The sequence below is a fragment of the Panthera leo genome, chromosome E2 (genome assembly GCF_018350215.1).
Source record: "Panthera leo isolate Ple1 chromosome E2, P.leo_Ple1_pat1.1, whole genome shotgun sequence".
Classification (NCBI taxonomy): domain Eukaryota; kingdom Metazoa; phylum Chordata; class Mammalia; order Carnivora; family Felidae; genus Panthera; species Panthera leo.
Genome location: NC_056693.1, coordinates 44777933 through 44799188, shown reverse-complemented (window position 1 = coordinate 44799188; position 21256 = coordinate 44777933). Strand labels below are relative to the sequence as shown.

The 21256-nt window shown below is 44.0% G+C and overlaps 1 protein-coding gene across 2 annotated transcripts in view; it reads right to left on the bottom strand.

Moving 5' to 3' along the window:
* WWP2 (WW domain containing E3 ubiquitin protein ligase 2) overlaps positions 1 to 21256 on the bottom strand; it is a 149854-nt gene that overhangs the window by 85245 nt on the left and 43353 nt on the right. The window lies entirely within an intron of this gene.

Here is a 21256-nt window from a genome sequence, read left to right as displayed (position 1 = left end):
GGTTAGCTACATAATTTCTCCATGACTTCTCTGTCTGCTTGTACTCGAAGAACCATGAGAAGAGCAAAGAGAAATTGCTGGCATCCGGAGGAAGGAGTCACAAGCCAGCAACCCCCCTGCCCATACAGACAGACGATGGTGGCAAAAAAAAGAGAAACAGGTCAGGAGACCCTGAGGCAGTGTCATCAGGAGTCATCTCTAGATGAAGGATTTGCAGGGGCTTCTTCTCTTATTTGTGTTAGAAAGTATCACTTGTTTTGAATTTTCACTCCTGAGGAGGTCTCACTTTGAAATGAGGAAAAAACGTTAAGCAATGAAAGTTTAATAAAGGTAAGTCAGCTCCACAATCGTCCCGTGGCCCTGGGTTAGTCCGTTAGGATAAACCAGCCACAAAGGGGGTCTACAACCGAGGTGGGAAGGCACCTCGGAGTCACCCAGCCCCTGGGACACCAGGCAAAGTCAGCCCTGTGGGCAAACGAGAAGAATCGCGGAACCACAGCAGAAAAAAGGAACAAACTGACACGAGGCAGATGCCCCAAAGCCTACGTGGGCTAGAAACCGCGGCACAAGCGCCCCCCGACTCCCCACCAGCAGGCCCGGCCACACAGAACAGCTTCCACCCAGTTACTGCTCGGGAGCTACAACCTCCAGCTCAGGGCCATTCGGTAATTACCAAGAGAGCAGCGTTTATGAGGATTTCCAAAGGGCCTTCCCACATCTTACAAAACCAGACTACAAAAGAGCCACATACTCCAACCTCCTTCCCCACCCACCGCCCACCAAACCGCCACTTTATTTTATCTCTGAGTTGCCACTAGATTATTATAAGCTATCTCCCTGGTCCTCTAGAACAAGGCAGGGTATGCATAAATAAGTATCTCTATGAGCACTTTCTAGAAACAACCTCTCCCCCCAACTAAAAAAGCCTGTCCCAAATCAAAATACAGACACAGTCCTTTAAGAACTTAGGAAAAGTCTGGATCAATTCAGGATCTACTATAATAATGTGGGAACCAGTTACCCTTTGGGTTTTCAAGTTCTCCTAAGTGTCTCTCCCTTACCTTAATCTCTCTTCCCTGAAATGGATCTCTCCAAATCCTTTGGAGTCTGTTGCTATTTTCGGTAACTTTCACTCAGGAACTTGGTGAGTTCCAAATGTTTATATAAAATAACACTTGTAATCTGAAAACTAGTTCCTTCAAAAGTCCAGCAGTCAGGAAAGAACTGAGGCCTTTTGACAACCAGCACCCTTTGCCAGCCATGCAAATGAGCCACCTCGGAAGTCAAGCCTCCAGCCCTAGCCTTGCTTTCAGATGACTATGGTCCAGCCAATGTATGGACTACAGCCTCATGAGAGATCCCTGGCCAGATTTCCCAGCTCAGCCACTCACAAATCTTGACCCACTGAAACCAGGAGACAACAAACGTTTATTATTGTTGTTTAAAAGAAAAGTCAAGGGTGTCTGCCTACTTATTATGCCGAGATCCAGGGCCCAAGTAGAGCACAGAGTTCAGGAGGGGCATGTGCCAGGGAGACTGGGTTCAAATCTCACTTTTACTACGTGGTGCTTGTAGCGTTGTGCAAATTACTTAACATGAGCACCAGTCTCCCCATCTGGAAAACAGGAGCACCCCATGGGCTCCTAATAAGCTGTCATTTTTATTATCTCCCTGTTGACTTTCCTGTTTCTAGGCTGAAGAGTCCCAGTTCTCTTGGTCTACCTTGTTCACTGCAAAGTTGCGCCTCTCTTGACCTTTTGGAGCCTTTTCTGGGTTGCAGCAACAAACTCCAAAAAGTCTTCTAAGGTGAGCTACTTAGAAGATGAACTGTTTTCTCATCTTGTTTCCAGGACACTTCCTAAAGAAGCCCATCCTTTTGGATTCAGCACACCAGCCTTGGAAATGTGCTGGGATGAGTATTCCAGAAGGGTTCCGTGATTCCTTTCTTAGTGCCTCAAAGGCCATTATTTTACAAATGTAGTGTGGGCATGTCGTCCCCTCCTTTCTGGAGGGATGATAACGCTCAACGGGAAGGCAGAGGCGGCCCAGGCCTCTTGTTGCTAATTTCAAGCTCCTGACAGTCACACTGCCATGGTCCTCTGACAGCAGCCACAGGCGTAACTTGACTTTTTCTCTACATGGTCTCATCTCAAGGCTCCAACTTAGCTCTTCTCTTCTGTTCACCCATTAATCATGTCCAGTAGAGTCATTATATACCAGTAGGCTCAGAAGCTACCTTGCGACGCCCTGAAATACATTTTATCTTCAAAAAAAGCCAGTGGGAAGGGACGTCTTTCCCCCTTCAACAAAACTTGGGAGACCATAATGCTCCACTGTTCTATTCGCTAAAAAGAGAGACAGAGTCGGAGATATCTCTGGCCATCACTGTCAGAGCCAAGTGATCAAATGACGCATCGCTAACAGCAAGACCACCCGACACACAAACTTCATGACGTGACACAGGATGTGGTACACAACATCGCTTTTTTAGGTAACTTTTTTAAGGTTATTTTTTATTTATTTTGAGAGAGAGAAATAGAGACCAAGCAGGGGAGGGGCAAAGAGAGAGGGAGACAGAATCCCAAGCAGGCCCCAAGCTGTCAGCGCAGAGCCTGACGAGAGGCTCCAACTCACCAACTGTGAGATCGTGACCTGAGCTGAAGTCCAGAGTCAGACACCTGACCGACTGGACCACTCATGCACCCCGCAACATCACTTTTCAAGTCTTCTTTCTAAAAGCATTTAGCCTGAATCCAACTAACCCACTAAATCTCCTTCCCAATTTGCAGGAAATATAGGGACAGAGAAACAAATTCACAATACCACGAGGAAGCAATCAGACAAATCCAGAATATGGGACACATATATAATATCCTGGACTCTTTAAAAAGACAATGTCATTACACTGCTTCTTTTCTAAAAAGAGGGGCAAAAGGACACCTAGGTGGCTCAGTCAGTTAAGCATCCAACTCTTGATTTTGGCTCAGGTCATGATCTCATGGTTCATGGGATTGAGCCCCATGTGGGGCTCTGTGCTAACAGCGCAGAGGAGCTTGGGATTCTCTCTCTGTCCCTCTCTCTCTGCCCCACCCCAGTCCATGCACTGTCTCTCAAAATAACTAAAATCTTTAAAAACTTACCAAAAAAAAAAAAAAAAAAAAGAAGGGCAAGGAGACTCTTCTAGATTTAAAGAAATATAGGGGTGCCTGGGTGGCTCAGTCGGTTGGGCGTCCGACTTCAGCTCAGGTCACGATCTCGCGGTCCCTGAGTTTGAGCCCCGCGTCGGGCTCCAGGCTGATGGCTCAGAGCCTGGAGCCTGCTTCCGATTCTGTGTCTCCCTCTCTCTCTGCCCCTCCCCCGTTCATGCTCTGTCTCTGTCTCAAAAATAAATAAATGTTAAAAAAAAAAAAGTAAAAAAAAAAAAAAAGTAAAGAAATATAACCACCAAACGCCATGCAATGTTTTACCAAACATCGGCTTGAAAAGTATTCCTGGGGCAATTGGAGAAATTTACATCCAGACTGGATATTAAATGATGTATGAAACGACTGCTAATTTTCCAAGGTTCAATGTGAATGTCATTCTCGGGAGATGCAAATTACGCAAGTATTCTCAGATGGTTTTATAGGAGAATACGCTGAAGTTTTTAGGAATGAGGTGCCATGGTATCTGCAGTTTACCTTCAAATGGTCAGGAAAAAGAATACACACACCCGCAGGCTCACACGTGTCGGCAAAACAAAGGCAGCAGCGTGCTAGCAAGGTCTAGGTGGAGGGCCTCTGGGTGTGCGCTGTATTACTCTTTCCATTCTCCTGTAGGTTTGAAATTTTCATAATAAAAAAGTTGGAAAAGGGCTTTTTTAAATTGGCAGGGCTATTAAAAAATTAAGCCTCTGAGAACAGAACTCCCCATTATTCTCTTTGAAAAAAATACCTGAGCCAGGGGAGCCCTACAATGCATAATGGGACTAAAGAAACCATTAGTTAATTGAGTGACAGACCGGAGCATACCGGGGAGGCTGAAAGAAGTAAGTGTGGCTGGAAAACATATACTGGAATCCCAGCTATAAATAGCAGCATTAGCCACTTGGTCTCCGGGGCCCTCGGGTTTCACTACAGCCACACTGACGACTCCACAAAGGGCCTTTCTCCTGCAGCATGTCGTCCTGCTGCCTTGTGAGGCGCTGCTCAAAAACCAGGAAACTGATGGAAGAACGGGTACGGTACAGTGATTTCGCCTAGGAAGCGCACCTCGTCAGGCCCCCTCCACCTGTGGTCACGCAGTTCACGGACGTGGAGCGAGCACCTCCTAGTCTCGTCCCTGAGATTAAACAGAAAAAAAACAGACAAAAACGCCGTGCCTGGGTGTTTCTATTCTAGTTGGGAGACACAAACAATAAGCAGGCTTTTTGGTTTTTGTTTTTTAAGAAAATTGCATAATCTGTTAGAAGGTGACAAGTGCAGGAGAAACACCAGTGAGGAAAGCGGGTGGTGAGCACTGGAGGCGGGAGAAGGACCTGCGGCCGTGAGAAAATGTCCCTGGGAAGGCAACAACTAAGCAGAGACCAAAAGAAGGATGGGGCAGGGGAGGCCACGTAGGTATCCAGGGAAGAATCTTCTAGGTGGAGAGAAAAGGAAGTGCAGAGGCCCCACGTGGGAGCATGTGTGAGGAATGGCAAGGAGGCTGGTATGGCTGGAATGGCCAAGGGAAGACAAGAGCAGGACATGAGGGCAGTAGGTAGGTAACCAGAGGCCACAAGGAGACCCTTGGAGCTCTTGCAAGGTCTCTGGAGTTTACTCCGTGTGAGATTGGGAGCCATTAAGGGATCGTGAGCAAGGAAGGGACGTGACTGGTGCTGTAGTGCTATCACTCAGGCCACGGGAGGAGCAAGGGCAGAAGCACATGAGACCTGGTAGGAAGTCAGTACAATATTCCAGGCCGGAGCAGATGATGGGTTGGGCCAAGGCCATGGCAACACCTTCTGGGAACACAGTGGTTAACGAAGACTCTACCCTGGCCTCCTCCCTAGCACGTGTTAGGAAAGACCCATGACTCCCACCAAGCACATGGGGCCCCCAGACCCTTGGAATGAAAGCTTTGGGCAAGATGATGGGCAGGCACTGCAAAAAGCGCCAACTCAGAGCATGGCCGGAGGAAGTCTGATTCAGTTACGGCCAAATGGAACATATATAATGAAAATATTCCGCTGGCAGGAGACTTCAGTTCTCTGAGAAAGCCAAGGTCCCAGTTAGCGCATGCTAATAACTTCAGCAATCAGCAAATGTACTTCTTCGGTTATGGGACTGTGCCCTTCTGTTCCATTCTAAGTACTAACTGGCTATCCATACCACATAATGCTGTGTTATGAAGGTCAACAGACCGCAGGAGAGCCGGACATTAGAATCTAGGGGATAAGAACTTGCAAACTCTCAAGGACCGTGCCAGGAGAACACTGGGCAAGCTAGCATGCCACGAGAGACCAGCAGACATTGGGCACCACCACCTCATCAGAAAGGAAAAAGAAGAACCCAACCAGATCAAGCATTTTGATCTGCCTATGAGTTTACAGGAGACACAGGGGGACACAGGAACATGTCAAAACACACTTCAGGAACATAAACAGCACAATCCTTAAAAGGTGAGAAACCACAAGACAAACTGTCCATTTTCTTCAAAAGTCAACTATGAGGGGTAAAAAGAGGAAGGAGAACATATTGGTTAAAAGGGACTGAAGAGACCTATCAGCATTACTTGTATCCCGATTCAAACAAACCCATGGTAGAAAAGAAACTTTGTAAGACAACTGGGGAAACGTAAAGCCGGGCTAGATGTGTGATGATATTTCAATAACTATCAGTATGTTTTTTAGGTATGAAATTGGCATTATGGTTATGGGAGCCCTTATCTTTTAGAACCACGTAGTAAAATACTTACGGATAAAACACACCTGGGGTTTAAGGAAAACAACCCAGCGGGGACTGGGGTAAGGAGTAAGATGAAACAGGGATGGCTGTCGGCAGGCGGCTGTGGAGCTGACTGACAGGCTCACAGGGGTCCACGGGCTGTTCTTTCCACTTTCACGTATGCTTGACACTTTCCAGAACAGTTTTTATTTTCAAGCCAGCATACCTCAGGCACAAACAGTGAATGAAACCAACTAAAATTCTTATAAGAATTCAATATCACATGTGCAGTTTGAAATACAAAAAGGTAGGGAATGTACAACAAGCTGCTTCAGGAGTAACTCCTACTTTTATTTTTCCTTTACTTCAAAGCCTCAGATTTGCAAGTGGCTTCAGGTTAATAATTTCCTACTGGGAAGAGCAGTTATGTGCAATAAAGATGAGTAATATTTTTCTAAGAGTGACTTTTTCCCTTTCTTGACTTGGACTTGTTAATATGCTTTTTGCATATGGTACCAATAAGTATAGATAAATAGGGCATGGAAGTTGTCTTCCTTATTCCAACAAAAGAAAAAACTATGTAAACCAGAACTGCCAAAATGTGCCACTATTAATGCGATTCAGTTATGAAATCCAGAACTCCTGCCTGGACAGTTTCACTGCAGTGTATGAAGGAACGTTCTACTTTAGAATCTTCTGTCATCACTGCTCCCTCCTGCTCCCACACCACCAAAACTTATGTGCACGTACACACATTATCTTTGAAAAGGAAGAATCTTGTTTTTTTTGTTTTCTTCCTAACTCTGAATACAAATGTAAGGATTTACCTGGAAATTTGAGAAAAATAAAACCAGACACAAAAGTAGGATACCTTTAAGGAAGGCTAAGTACTCTCAGGTCAAGCATCTCGGAAGCCCGATGAAGATGTGATTGATTTGGCCTTAACAGAGCTGCTCAGTGGAACAAACAACCTTCTTCCTGTCTCCTCCTGCCCCCCAATCCCATAGGCCCATCAAAAGAAAGTGAAAATAAGCAGGGCATTCATTAACAGGTCAGTGTTCATTCTACACATAGCTGTGAAACACTGGTGCACAGAGGAACGGAACAGGAGGAAATTCCAGAAGGGCAGAGAGTAAATAGTCTCCTTTCCATTCCCCGCCTCCCTGTAACTCAGACACACACAGGATGGAGTGTACCCCAGATTTAAAGAGAACACTCTTTCACATTCCCTTTGCAGTAAAGGAAGCCAGAGGCTTCCAGGATTTACTGTTATGATGTCTCTTTGGCTTCCAAACTTAGCCAGAGCCTAACAAGAGAAAGTCTTTTCTAGCAAGCTAGCATCAGATCATAAACATTGGAATTCTTATTGGGGTGACAATGTTGACTCTGCTTCACCCCACCTCTCCTCGGCCCCCATCACTGATGATTTGGCAGGCTCTTCCCAGAACACAGGGTGCAAGGAAGAGTCTACTTTGGCCTTGAGACTCTTCTGTATGCTGCTGCTGGGAGTCCCTCAACGATCTCGAAATGAACCCCCAGGTCTACTGGGGGTTCCATTAACTCCTTTAGAAATGAAATTAGCTTCATTTTACGAAGCCAACTTGTAAATTTTTATTTTCTCTCTTTCTTTCTTGTTCATTCACTCAAGAAGCATTTTCTGGGCATCCACTATCCGCCTGACACTGTGCTAGAAGCTGGGTTATAATGAAGAATGAAAATAGACTAAGTCTCTGCATTTAGGAACCTCACAAGTCTGTTGAGAGAAACAAATAAATAATCTAGCAGAGAAATATAAAGTTGCAACTGTATTAGCAGATTCCATGCAAGACATCAGTGTCCCATGAGCACTGGATAGCTGGCCTCATCAGTGCATCAGGAAGTTTCCTGAGGAACTGACAACTCAACTGTGCTCTGAAGTTTCAAGCATACAATTAGCGTGTTGAAGGGTGGGGTGGAGTGAAGAGGAAGACCATTTCAGGCAGAGGAAACACCAGGTGCAAAGGCCTTGTGGCACAATGAGCTGGATGAATTTAGGAAACTAAACAGAGATGGAATTGTGATCCAAATGGGGTAGAAGATCCAGATGGTGGCCATACACTGCAGTGCCTTGTGGGTCCGCCATGTTGAAAAGTTCTTCTCTATCTTAACAGCAGCAGCAAGCTACTTAAGGGTTTTTCATCAAGGTGTGACAAGATCAGCTTTGTGATTTCAAAAATCATTCTGTCTGCACACAAACTGGAAAAAGGACAGAAGTAAGGAGGCCAAAGGAAAACACAGCAGAGGTGGAGACAAAAGAGGTAGGCAGACTTGCAGACTCGCAAAGGTAAAAACCAAGAGAACCTGAAAACAGATTAGCAAAGTAAGTGGGCAAGGAGGATAGAGGTATCAAAGATGACCCATAAGCTTCTAAGTTACCTAACTGGACAAAGGGTTGGTCTACATATTGAAATATGGAACAATGGAAGGGGATCAAGTCTGGGGAAGTGGCGATGAGGTCAGATTTGGACATGTTTCTGGCATATCCACAAGGAGACAGCAGGAAAGTGGGCAGGTACGTAAATATGGAGCTCAGAGGAGAGATCGGAGTTGGAGATTCAAACCTATGGGTCATCTGCACGTGGTGGTTATGCATAAAGAAGAGGTATGGGTGGGAATGTGATCACAGAAGACGGAATGATAGGAAACTCAGTTAACAGTCAAACAGATGAAGATGACCTTGCAAAGACAGAGAACACTCAAGAGAGGCAGCAGGAAAATAAGGAAGGATTCCTGAGAAGGCAGGAAACATGGGCTCCGAAGCATGGATGGAGAATCCGTCCTTAGACAGTAGGAAGAGGGACAGCTCCCCCACCAGAGGAAAGAGAGAGGAGGCATTAGGCACACGCATCCTCATTTCGGTACACGACAGATCCATCGATCATGATCATCTTTATTTCTTTTGATTCATGCCAAAAGCCAAAGCCCATGCAGGAACAGACATTTTCCTTTACTTACCAAAAAAAAAAAAAAAAAAAGCGCACAGCATGTACTTTTCAGAACGAGCTATTCGTCACAGCCATCCACTGAGTAAGGTACATTAGAGCCAGAGTCTTTCTTGAACCAACTGAGGGTCCTTTTAACACAGAATACATCTGTCTTGGTAAACCTCACCATGTGTCAAGCTGTAGCACATGCTTTAATTTTTTAAGTGATTCAAGGGCAATAAATACAGATCTGGGGAAGTAAAGTCTTTAGAATAAACTGTCAATCCATGAGTTACTGCTGCTTTGTCATCAGAGCTCCTCATCCCCAATGGGAAGGAGAGTCCTCACACCCACGAACGGCAATTCCTAGATTCCTAGATCAGAGCCACCCTAACAGCTCATCCATTCTCCGTGCCCTCAAGGAACCTCAGCAGCCACACCACCTCTCCCTGTGGCACGGGATCAAAACCATGTTTATAAACATGGCAGGGGCAGGCTTCCAGTGAACAAACCTCCTTTTCAACGGTCTTTAAATACAAAATGTAGAAGCCTGGCCAGAAGAGAACTTTTACGGTTAAGATTCTGCTTTTAAAAATGCAGCAGTTATAAACTTCCAGTTACAAGATAAGTAAGGACTGGGGATGTAATGTACAATATGGTGACTATACTTGATACTGATCTATTTGAAAGTTACTAGGACAGTAAATCTTAAAAGTTCTCATCAAAAGGAGAAAAACATGTTTTCTTTTTTCTTTCTGTATCTGAGATGATGAATGTTAAGTAAACTTGAGGTAATCACTTCACAATAAAAAAATCTCCTTTTTAAAAAACTGCTTTTTAAAAATTACAATTTCTGGGTGCCTGGGTGGTTCAGTCAGTTAAGTGTCTGACTCTTGGTTTCGGCTCAGGTTATGATCTGACAGTTCGTGGGTTCAACTCCCACATCAGGCTCTGTGCTGACAGCAGAGAGCTTGCTTGGGATTCTCTCCGTCTCTCTCTCTCTCTGCCCCTCCACCCTATGTCTCTCTCACTCTCAAAATAAATAAAACTTTAAAATATAATGAAATAAATAAAAATTATAATTTCAGATGAGTGAAATATGCCACAATGAAGATATGGATTAATGATGATCGAGAGTGTACAAGAACCTGGAAAATTATTCATACTACATATGTTAAGTCAAAGAAAGAACATGATGGGGGGGTTCAGTCGCTTAAGTGCCCAACTCCTGGTTTCAGCTCAGGTCATAATCTTACGATTCATTGAGTTCCAGCCCCTCATCAGGCTCCGTGCTGACAGTGCAGAGGCTGCTTGGGATTCTCTTTCTCCCTCTCTCTCTGCCTCTCTCTCTCTCTCTCTCTCTCTCTCTGGCTTGCTCTCACTCTCTCTCAAAAATAAGTCAATCCAAAGCGGGCTCCATCCTGACAGCAGAGAGCCCAATGCGGGGCTGGAACTCATGAACCGTGAGATCATGACCTGAGCCGAAGTCAGCGCTTAACCAACTGAGCCACCTAGGCGCTCCCAAAATAAATAAACTTAAAAAAAAAAAAAAAAAAAAAAAACATGATGTTATAGAAAGCACCTATTATTAAAATCCCATAAAAATAAATATGTAAAGGGACAAAGAAATAAATTAAGCAGAGAAAAACTGTAAGTTGTGCTTCAAGAGTAAGATTATGAAACACAGGTTTTATTTTTTAATTTCCATTATCTGCATAGTGGGTATATTTTTTTCTTAATTTCCACATCACTTAGACACGTATACAGGAAGTGTTTACAAATGAAATGACATGTTATCTATTATTTGCTTTCAAATATTCCCCCAAAAAGTGGGGTCTGGAGGCAAAAGACCATCTGACATGCTGATCCTTCTTAAAAGTGGGTAACAAGTACAAGATACTTAATTATACTATTCTATTTCATTTATGTTTGAAACCTCCCATAATAAAAAGTTTTAAAAAGTCCCATGTATACTATGTAATATTGCCTTCAAATAAATAATATTAACTTAAAAAATAAAAAATAACAACAGCATGCTTACTATGAAAACCTGAAAACAATACAGACAGGCAAAATATGACACCTCCCCATAAGTACGCACATTCCAAATCCCTTCCCCAGGATATAACTCATGATTGTCAACCTTGTGTGAAGTCACTGTACGTGCAAACACCGGCACAAATACATATAACAACCACATGTGCAAAACTGACTTCGTCCTAGAAAAGTTGTACCCTTTGATTTCTCACTTAATGTGTTCTATGAATCTTTAAAAATGTATACAGAAGCAGTCTATCCACACAGTGGGGTTTTAGGAATGCGGGAGGGGCATGTTCAAGGTGAATTCAGCCTTGACTGGAATGCCCCCCTCCACGAGAGTGAATGTATGTAATGTATGCATAAACACTAATTAATTAAGGGAAGCGGGGAGGAAGGGAGGAAGGGAGGAAGGGAGGAAGGGAAGGAGGGTAGGCACAGACATCATCTGAGAAATGTGTGCCGTGCTGGCCTGACAGCAATGTGAAAGTGCCCACCCTGTACCTAACAGTGGCACTGACTGCCACCCATCTAACCGTGCCATGCGTGCTCTGGTGCAGGATGATTTGCCCCTCCAACATACCACTCTGCGACAAGAATAAGCGTCCCACTCTAAGAAAAATACTCGTAGCGCCCTGGAACACTTAAGGAAAAGGGAAAATAATACACTCAAACGAGATGAATGAGGTTCAACCCTAACACTGCTGCAGCAGCCACACCATCTCCCCTGGGAGAACCTAGGAGACCAGAACGGACAATCAGGCGGGAGCCGCTGTCAAATAACTGCAAAGTAGAGGCTTGAACATTAGAAGAAATGTTTCAGGGGTTGTTTGTTTGTTTGTTTGTTTGTTTTTGCGAGGGGAAGGAAACAGCTCGTATCCAGGCAACAGTCTCATTTTCCTATCATCGATTCTGGGCTCTCTGCAAGGCCACCATTTCATGCCTATAACAGCTGTCAGTTTAGGAGCGGAATGCTATGTGGCTGATGAGAAACAGCGTGGGTCCTCTAGGACGTGGCACTATGCCTCTGTGGAACAGGCTTAAGAGGAATGAGAGACATTTCTAGAACTGTACAAATAGTACAGTCCTATACCAGCAACCTGATTTAGGAGAAAAGTTTCTCAAGTCTTCCTTGAGTAACAACCTCTAGACCTGCATTGTCCAAGGGGGGAGCCCTGAGCCACATGTGGCCACAGAGCACTATAAATGTGGCCAGTCCAGACTGAGATGTGCTGGGAGTGTAAAACAACACACCAGATTTCAAACACACCACACACACACACACACACACACACACACACACACACACACAGCAAAATATCTCAATAATAGCTTTCTTTATATTGATTATATAGTAAAATGATAATATTAAGGATATATTGGGGTAAATACTTTTTTAATGCTTATTTATTTTTGAGAGAGAAAGAGAGAGAGAGACAGAGACAGAGTGCAAGCAGGGGAGGGGCAGAGAGAGAGAGACACATACACAGAATCCAAAGCAGGCTCCAGGCTCAGAGCTGTCAGCACAGAGCCCCCCACGTGAGGCTCGAATCCACAGATTGCAAGGTCATGACCTGAGTCAAAGTTGGACGCTTAACCGATTGAGCCGCCCAGGTGACAAGTGGACTAAATAAAATACATTATTAAAATTAATTTCACATTTGTTCTCATTTTTACTTTTTTTTTTTTAATTTTTTTTAACGTTTATTTATTTTTGAGATAGAGAGAGACAGAGTGTGAGCGGGGGAGGGGCAGAGAGAGAGGGAGACACAGAACCGGAAGCAGGCTCCAGGCTCTGAGCCATCAGCCCAGAGCCTGACGCGGGGCTCGAACTCACGGACCGTGAGATCGTGACCTGGCTGAAGTCGGACGCTTAACCGACTGAGCCACCCAGGCGCCCCTCATTTTTACTTTTTAATTTTTTTTTTAATTTATTTATTTTGAGAGAAAGAGTGCAAGCACATGAGGGGCAGAGAGAGAGAGGGAGAGAGAATCGCAAGCAGGAATCCCATTCAGCGTAGAGCCCGACTCGGGGCTCGATCTCACAACCTTGAGATCACATCTTGAGCCAATATCAAGAATCGCACACTTAATAGATTGATTTACCCAGGCACCCCTGTTTTCACTTTTTTTAATGTGGCTACTAGACAATGTTAAATTCCATACATGGCTCACATTGTATTTCCAGAGCTGCTCCCGTGTCTCCTCCCTGCCATTTTTTGGTCATAACCTTGAGCAGCTCTCAGTGACCAGGCCTGCTGGCCCCAAGGGCCATCTCTGTGTGACCCGACTGCACCAAGTTCATTGCTGTCTCAAAGCTTCCCATTTGCTGTTCCCTCAGCCTGGAATGCTCAGAGGCATCCCTTCTCAGCCTCTGGAGTCCTAGTGCTGCCTCCTCAGGGAAGTCTTCCTTGACACCCCCTCTGTCTCCCAGGACAGGTTAAGTGCTCAGTGGAACAGTCCCAGAGCATCTTGTATTTCCCTCCATCGTGTCCACCACAACGGGGCCAGTGTGCACCCGTACTTGTTTAACATCTGTCTGTTTTCCTCCCCAGACCCTAAATTCCAGGACCGTGCCTTGTTCACTGCCACATCTCTAGCATCCAGCCCAGAGCTCAAGGTAAAAATTTACTATGTGAGGGGCACCTAGGTGGCCCAGTCGGTTTTGCGTCCAACTCTTGGTTTCATTTCAGGTAATGATCTTGCAGCTCATGGGCTTGAGCCCCGTATCACGCTCTGCCCTGACAGCACAGAACCTGCTTGGGATTCTCTCTCTCTCTCCCTCTCTCTGCACCTCTGTTGCTCGCTCGCTCTCTCAAAATAAATAAATATTTTTTAAAATTTACTATGTGAAAAAAAAATAAAAATAAAAATAAAATTTATTATGTGAGGGGCATCTGGGTGGCTCAGTTGTAAGCAATGGACTCTTAATTTCAGCTCAGGGCATTATCTCATCATTTGTGAGTTTGAGCCCCACATTGGGCTCTGTGCTGACAGCACAGAGCCTGCTTGGGATTCTCTGTCTCCTCTCTCTCTCCTCAAAAATAAATAAACTTTAAAAAATATTGACTATGTGAATGCTTGTAAGTAAACTTCATACCCACCCCCTGCTCCCAGCAGGTCTCACAAACGTAAGAAAATGCCTATAGAGATTTCCTCTCCTCCAAACCCCTGCTCCAACACTGAGAAAACGTTATATCTAAAAGGAAAAAACGAAAATGGGGGGAAAAAATGTCCTGACCACCTACTACAGACTAAAATGCAAAAGGTCACAAATATACCTCCAGGAAAAAAAAGGGGGTGGGGGGGAACCAGCCTTGGCCATCATTCATGTTTCGAAGGGAAAAAAATAAATAAATAAATCACTCTTTGCTCAAATACATGTTCCCAGGAGACTGACTGACTTCCAAAACCGATAGGCTTACAGAACACTCTAGATGCAGCAATAAACCCCAGGCTACGCCGAGGCAGCCACGTACAGGAGAAGGGATTCCTGACAGAAAGCTTTTCTTCTTTCTTCAAGTGAGGTTTCACAAGGCAACCTCAATGCCGGTGACACAGAAAGCAGGTCTGTTTTAACATTCACTGCCGGGGTCTGTGTGTTTACTTTTGAGACTCCTGGCTAAAAGGACCTTTTCTTTCAAACAGCTCTCCGCGGACACCAAAGCCATGAACTAGGCCCGGCTGTAACTTTGAGCAACTAGGGACGTGGGGGTGGGGGAGGGGGGTGCTTCTGGCTTCTTCGGGAATTCCTTGAGGTTCTGGCTTGGCCGTATCTGCCCGAGGTGCAGATGATGGAAAGCAACATACAGAGAGCTTTTCAGAGACTATTAAAGGCGGTTTTAAATTCCGGTGCCTGGCATCTGGTGCCAATCAGGAAAACAGTAGTCAGTCACTGATGCAACTGCAAGCAGATCGAGGCAAAATCAAACAAAGGCTTGCATTTGGAGGCTGGAGGCAGACTCAGCCTGACGCCTCCCCAGAGCAGGCACCCGGTATGACCCGGGTCCCTCAGAGGGGAGCCATGACGCTGACCACAAAATACCTAAGTCACAATAAAAGGCGTATATCCTCACTAATCAAACTAGGTACATGTAATATTTTGTCTGTCGATCTATCTATCTACAGATAGTGAACAAAAATCTAACAACGCCTGCCCCATGAAGCTTACACTGCAGCTATACAGGACAAGGAGTGAGATCAAATACACAGTATTATACAGGGATGTGGCTAAAAATAAAATAAAGCAGGGAAAGGAACAGGGAATGTTGGGTAGAGAGGAATCGGAACTAAGACAGTTTGGCGAAGACCACATATTGTACGATGCCATTTTTACAAAAGGTCCAGAAAAGGCACATCTACAGACACGGAAGATAGATTCATGGTTGCCAGAGGCCAGGGGGTGGAAACAAAAACTAATGGTAAGTGGGCACAAGGAATCTTATTGGGGTGATGGAAAAGTTCATGGTAACGTTGCACAGCTTGGTAAAATTTTTTAAAAGCACTGAATTGTATGCTTCCGAAAAAGAAAGAATGGCCAGGGAAAGCCTCACTGAGGTGAGTAGACTGGAAGCGGGTGAGGGAGTAAAGCCATGAGGCCACACGAGGAAGCATAGTCCAGGAAGAAGGGAAGCCCAGTGCCAAGGCCCTATGGCAAGAACAGCAATGGGTTAGAAGAAGAGCGAGGAGGCTTGGGGACCAGGAGGAGGCTTTGCAGAGGGGAGAATGGTTGAGATGAGATAACAGAAGAGTTAACAGGAGGATCAGGGACGGCCTTTTAGGTCACCTGGGGAAGATTTTAGTTTGTACTTGTAGTGCATGGGACAACCACTGCAGGAGGGATATGATGTGGCTTGAGTCTGGGTTGTTCTGGCTGCTGGGTTCAAAAGTGTACTGTAGGGAGACAAACGCAGATGTGGGGAGACAAACACAGGCCTCCTGACAGCTGAAAAGAGGGATCTGGACATGGGTGATGGCAGCATTCAGGGTGAGAAATGGGCAGGTCCTCAAACATATCTCAAGGGTAATGCAGGCGGGACACACTGACTGGATGCGGGTTGTAACAGAAAGAGTAACATCAAGGAAGACACAAGGTTCTTAGCCCGAGTGAGACCGAATCACCATTGCCTGAGCTGGAGGAAGCTGTGGGCAAGCGAGTAGCTTGGCTTTTAACATATTAATTTGAAGATGTTAATTAGACATCTGGAAACACAGTCTTTGGCTGGCAAGGGAGAGGCCCAAGCGGCACAATACAGGTGTCCAGACAGAATTTAAAGCCACGATGCCACGTGAAATCACGAAAGGCAGTGGTGTGAATGAACAAATGGATGCAGGACTAAGCCATCCTGGAGTATCCCAATGTTTCCAGACTGGCGACGAGTAAACCAACAAAGATCAATGAACAGGAGTGGCCAGAAAGACAGAAGAGCAGTCAGGTGTGGTGTCCTGAAAACCAAGTGGAAGCCGTAGGTCCCGAGGAGGAATCGACTCGTTGCATCCAATCTGTCGGGCAAGTGAGATGAGGATGCGAAATGATCATCAGATTTCACACCGGGGAGGTGAATGAAGCAGTGTGAAGCAGGGCAAGGAGGGCAAAAGACTTCCTGGAAGTTTCTCAAGAAGAAAAGGGGAGAGTAGGAAAGAAAAGAGACGCAAATTAAAATGATGAAAGGTAATTGTTTTTCACTTAAGAGACCTGGCAGAAGTTAAAAACGTTCACAGGCCCCAGCACCACTCATGAGACAGGAACCAGGTACAGGTGCACACGCTCAGCAAGCATGTGAAATGGCCAAGGTTTTGCAGCGGGCCCAGGCCTCAGGCATCAAAAACCTTGAAACATGCCTGCCCTTGGGCCCAGCAATTGCATGTCTAGGAATTTACTGACTTAAGGAAAAAAAAAAAAAAAAAAAAAAAAAAAAAAAGGACAGGAGCACAGAGATCTCTTTACAAGAATTGACCCCAAAAAACCTCTTGCTTATACCAGTAAAAGAACAGAAAAGGCTAACAATAGGAGATTGGTTAAATTATGGTGCGTTCATCCCAAAAAACTGATACTATAGTCATTAAAAATGGTCCAGTTTCATTAAGGTTAAAAAAAAAAATGGGTGAAAAAAAGCAAGTTACAAAGGAATATGCAGAGTGAGTTCCCATTTCAGGAAAAAAAAAGTTATACATACCTCCCCCCCTAAAAAAGGTTAGTGGATATATAACAAACGATTTATGGGGTTAGCTCTAAATAATAAAATTTTAAGTGAATTTAACCTTGGAAGGCAGTAGATGCAGAGAGGCTGTGGGAGCAAAAGGCCTGGGTTAAATCCACTGCGGGGCCTTGGGCAGGTTACGTAACATGTGCCTACTTCCTCAGGTAAGGGGATGGCAATACACTCTACCTCACAGGCATGCAGGAGGACTAAGTTTTACCATATATATCTCACAAATTCAAAACAATGCCTCATATATACTAAAGCAATTCAGAATGGTTTTTGGCTTTCTTTTCAATCAGCATGAAAATAATAATAATCGGAAAAACAACAACAACGTTTTCAGGTTTAGAGGCATGCATTATTTTTATAAGCAGAGAAATGAATAACATTTTCAATCTGGGGAGCAAGACGCAATTTCTCGGAAATTGTGAAACAAGTCCACGAGAAAGCTTGTGGCAGAGTGGAGCAAAAAAAAAGAAGTGAGTTCTGAAGTTTACACTTGACTGCACACACCCCACCCCCATAGAAGACAGAATCATGGATGCTGCCACTTTTGAGCAGTTTCTTCAAAAGAGAATGGAAGTGAGTGGCAAAGGTGGGAATCTCAATGGAAGGGTCGTACCTACTGAAAGGAGCGAGAGCAAGGTTACTGTAACTTCTGACGTGCCTTTTACCAAAAGTATTTGAAATATCTCGCCAAAAAATATTTGAAGAAGAATAATCTATGTGACTGTCAGCACATAGCTGCTCACAGCAAAGAGAATTAGGAACTGCGTTACCTCCAGATTAACCAGGACGAGGAAGAGGAGGAAGATGAGGATTAAAACTCATTTACCTGGAATATTCTGTATGAGTTCTTGAATAAAACTTGGGAACCAAAACAAAACAAGAAATTAATTTAAAAGATAAATATAAAATTGTTTTTAACTGTAGAGCAAAAAAAAAAAAAAAAATTTTTTTTTTCTCATTTTCTCTCTTCTCCCCGTGATGCAGGTTCCAAAGATCAGTAGTTTTATTTATCTTCCCGTTGAAAAACTGGAAAAACAGCACTGTGTTTACTTTAAAATAAATGCATTCACTGTCTGTCAGGCATGCTTCCTTGAGACATGCAGCCCACCCACCAGAATGCTCCATCCCTACGGAACAGGGAGGGAGGTGGTGCACCCCTCATGACTGGCCTATCTGTTCTGAAAATGTAAAGTTCCGAAACAACCCTCTGCTTATAAGATTTTTAAATAAATAGGGAGCTGTTTGCTTTCTTTTTTTTTTTTTTAGCTACATGTGGGCAAAGAGACAGACAAAGAAAATGGAGAACATAAGCAAAGGGCTTTTCAAAGTCTACTTCCATGGGTGCGACAATTCTCGACAATTCTCAAACTTTGTGCACATTAGAGAAAAGAGGGAACATGTAAATATACGGATGACATGGAGAGCCAGAGCTCTCGTATGGAAAGGAAGGTTAGGAAGGAACCCTGTGGGACTGAACGAGAAACAGAGGTTTCATTATGAACTCAATATAAAGTCACAGAAATAGATATCCACACATCTGTGTATATATGTGATGTGATATGTGTGTGTGTGTGTGTGTGTATACATACATGCGCCAGACAGCTGCCTAGATAGCTAGCTAGATAAATATAAAGTGTGTCAGAAAAAATGAAGGCTCAAGAGCCAAGAAAAGTTTTGAAGAAGAAGACCAGTGATAAGAGCTACGTCCAACCTTGTTCTGACATCCCCTCCGAAGAAAACAGTGAGACCGTGTAAATCCAGTTAGGAAAAAATACAACTAGATCCTTATCCCCCATCCTGTTATCAAAATAAACTCTAGACTGATTACAGAGCTAAATGTTTAAAAAAACTAAATAAAGAAAACTATCACGGGGCGCCTGGCTGGCTCAGTCGGTGGAGCATGTGGCTCTTGATCTCGAGGTTGTAAGTTCGAGCCCCATGTTGGGTACAGAGAATCTAAAAAGAAAGAGAGAGAGAGAGAGAGAGAGAGAGAGAGAGAGAGAGAGGAAGGAAGGAAGGAAGAAAACTATCACAAGTATCAGTACAAGGAAGGTATCTAGCTGTATTTTTTTTCCCCCGAGTGGTTAGCTTTATGTTCCTCAGACTTGAGCGTGCATCAGAAGAATTCCCTAGAAAATCTGTTAAAACAGATTGCTGGGCCCCACCCTCAGAGTTTCTGGTTCTGCACGTCTGGGATAGGGCCTCAGAATTTGCATTTCTAACATGTCTCCAGGCAATACACCCATGTTGCTCATCTGGGGACCACACTTTGAAAACCACTTGGTTAGCTGATGGTCCTAATACCATTGGTTCACCTATTCTGATTTTCAGCGCCACCTTTATCATACAGCATATTCTATCTACACTGGATCATGTCTGGGAAATAATATATGATGGAGGACAAATCAAAAGGATACAGAAGGCACCCACTGGCCAAACCAGGGATAATGTGAGCATCAAAACAATGGCAGAAATAAATTATGACCCACTGAATGAAATAAGAATCCATAAGACTGATAATACATACCTACATGCCTAAAAGAAAAGGAAACGCTCTTCCTTGCGCTAGTATGCCAACTAATAAATATACGAGGAATAAAAAAAACTGGGGGAAAAGATTTTTGCAACCATCACAGTAATAATTGATTCAGAAAAAAAAATCATTAATGAAAGCAAAAAGTAATAAGTGAAGGTGCAACAAGGACAGATATTTACATAGTCTTGAGGTATCGTATCTCCCCATAAATTACTTTCTAGTTATAAAAAGAAAACAGTAATTTTACAGTGGAGAACCTGGCAGACACCACTTCAACCAAATGATCACAGTTAACATCATTAACAGTGAAACAAGCTGAGTCATGAGCCTCCTGGTATGATGCATTGAGAAGGACACGATATCTTTTCTGGAGTGTTCCTGCCAAAAATACATACCCTGAATCTAATCCTGAGGAAAAACCAGACAGAGCCAAGTTGAGAGGATTCTACAAAAAGACTGGTTTGAACTCTTCAACAATGTCAGTGTCATGAGAGACAAAAATAGGCTGGGGAACTAATCCCCGATTTAAGGAGACATGACAAACAAATGCAATGTATAATTTTGCATGGGATCCCAGATCATGGGGAAGTCACTGTAAGTGCATTTTTGCAACAACTAGAAAAGATGAATTAGGTGACAGCAGTGCAAAAATGTTATTTTCTTGATTTAATTGTACAGTGATTATGTAAGAAAGCATCTTCTTAAAAAACAGACACCTAGGGGCGCCTGGGTGGCTCAGTCGGTTGAGCGTCCGACTTTGGCTCAGGTCATGATCTCGCGGTTCGTGAGTTCGAGCCCCTCGTCGGGCTCTGTCCTGACAGCTCAGAGCCTGGAGCCTGCTTCGGATTCTGTGTCTCGCTCTCAATCCGCCCCTCCCCTGCTCACGCTCTATCTTTCTCTGTCTCAAAAATAAATAAAACATTAAAAATAATTTTAAAAATAAAATATTAAAAAAAAAAAAAAAAGACACCTAAGTATTTAGGGACCAAAGAGGTTCATAATTTAAAATGAGTCACAAAATTATTATAGACATATGTATAGATAGAGACAACGTTAGAGCAAATGTATCAAAATATCAACAGCTGGCTGCAGAGTACAGGGGAATTCCTTGTCCCATTCTTGTAACTCGTCTCTGAATTTGAAATTATTTTTTCACTTTTTTTTTTTTTTGAGTTTTATTTATTTTGAGAGAGATAGAGAGCAAGCAGGGGAGGGGCAGAGAGAGAGAGGGAGACAGAATCCCAAGCAGGCTCCGCACTGCCAGCACGGAGCCCAATGCAGGGCTCGAACCCATGAACCTCGAGATCATGACCAGAGTTGAAGTCAAGGGTTGGACGCTTAACCGACTGAGCCACCCACGTGCCCCTGAAATTATTTTAAAATAACAAGTTTTTTTTTGTTTTTTTTTTTTAATTCTACTTCAAAGTACATTTCCCTCCTTGGAAGGAGAACAATCTGGTAGTGACAAGGTCTGCAGTGTTAACGAAGCCAGCTGAGGGACAGGAGAGCTACAAGAGAAAATGGAGTCTTACGTACTACCTGCTACCAACTTAGAAAGAAATCGAGATCATCCAGTGGACAGGGGCGGAAGAAACATGTGCTAAT